This window comes from Protopterus annectens, chromosome 1.part0, assembly GCF_019279795.1.
Source record: "Protopterus annectens isolate FY-2018-M chromosome 1.part0, PAN1.0, whole genome shotgun sequence".
Lineage (NCBI taxonomy): Eukaryota > Metazoa > Chordata > Ceratodontiformes > Protopteridae > Protopterus > Protopterus annectens.
The window spans coordinates 475,870,264-475,871,256 of record NC_056725.1 but is presented as its reverse complement, the minus strand read 5'-3'; the positions used below and the strand labels follow the sequence as shown (position 1 = coordinate 475,871,256).

General features: G+C 35.0%; 1 non-coding gene across 1 annotated transcript; it reads right to left on the bottom strand.

Annotated features, from left to right (window-relative positions):
• Nucleotides 1-570: 570 nt before the first annotated feature.
• On the bottom strand, nucleotides 571-734 carry LOC122802044. The gene has a single exon (XR_006364859.1). It is a non-coding gene; the product is annotated as a U1 spliceosomal RNA (small nuclear RNA).
• Nucleotides 735-993: the final 259 nt, after the last annotated feature.

Genomic DNA, 993 nt, shown 5'->3' with positions numbered 1-993 from the left:
TGTTATTTTACTGACTTTTTATATTTTAATAAATTCTTGAAGCTGTTTAGTTGTGACTGGAGTCCTTTCAACATTTATTTCTTTTCAGTCAGGTTATTTTACTTTGGATATATTTTTTTGGAATGATGTTAATGTTGTGGTAGTCATGGCCATGATTATCAGGCTATCAGACCTCAGGTCAGTGACATGATTACCAAGGCAAAAAAGAGAATCAGTGCTGTTGCAAACAGCTACTGGGGGTGGTGCTCTTACCAATCACCTTTCACTGAGGCAGAGGAGTTCCTGTCGAATTTACAGGATCTGGGTATCTCAGAAGAGTTGCCAAGTACCATGATGGATATAGGTGCAGATGTGGAAGAAAATCAAACGGTATATATATATATATATATATATATATATATATATATATATATATATATATATATATAGGTTCATATGTGAATACAACACTAACTTCCCTAAAGGGCCCTTTTAAGCCTAGCTAATAACTAGAGGTCAGAATCAAACCATGCACCTTGTGTCTGTTAGGTGAAGACCTTAAACTTTATACTAAACCCAGCCCCTAAGTTCAGCAGAATGCACAAATGCAGTCCCCCTACCATAAATTATGCAATTGAGTTTTGAGTTTCCCACATTTGGGGAAATCACAGGGGTCAACCCAATGGAAGTCTGCAATGGAAGAGCCGCACCCTGAGGAAATCTCTTTCATGGTATTCCCACACTCAGGTAAGTATGTTTAAATAGATTTTATAAAAAAATTATGTTTAGAGTTGTAAATACTTGTCTTTCATGTGTCATCTTTTTAATCAGTATCATACCTAGCCATCTACATGTTGTTTCTCTAGGCAGATATGACATTGGGGTTCTACAGCCAACTGCAAATGATATAGGCATAACTTTATTTTTTCTTTTCATTCATACATTGATCTTTAAATTTACCTTACTGAAATTTTTACTTGCACTTGCATCTATTATTGCTTTACTCAAGGTTAT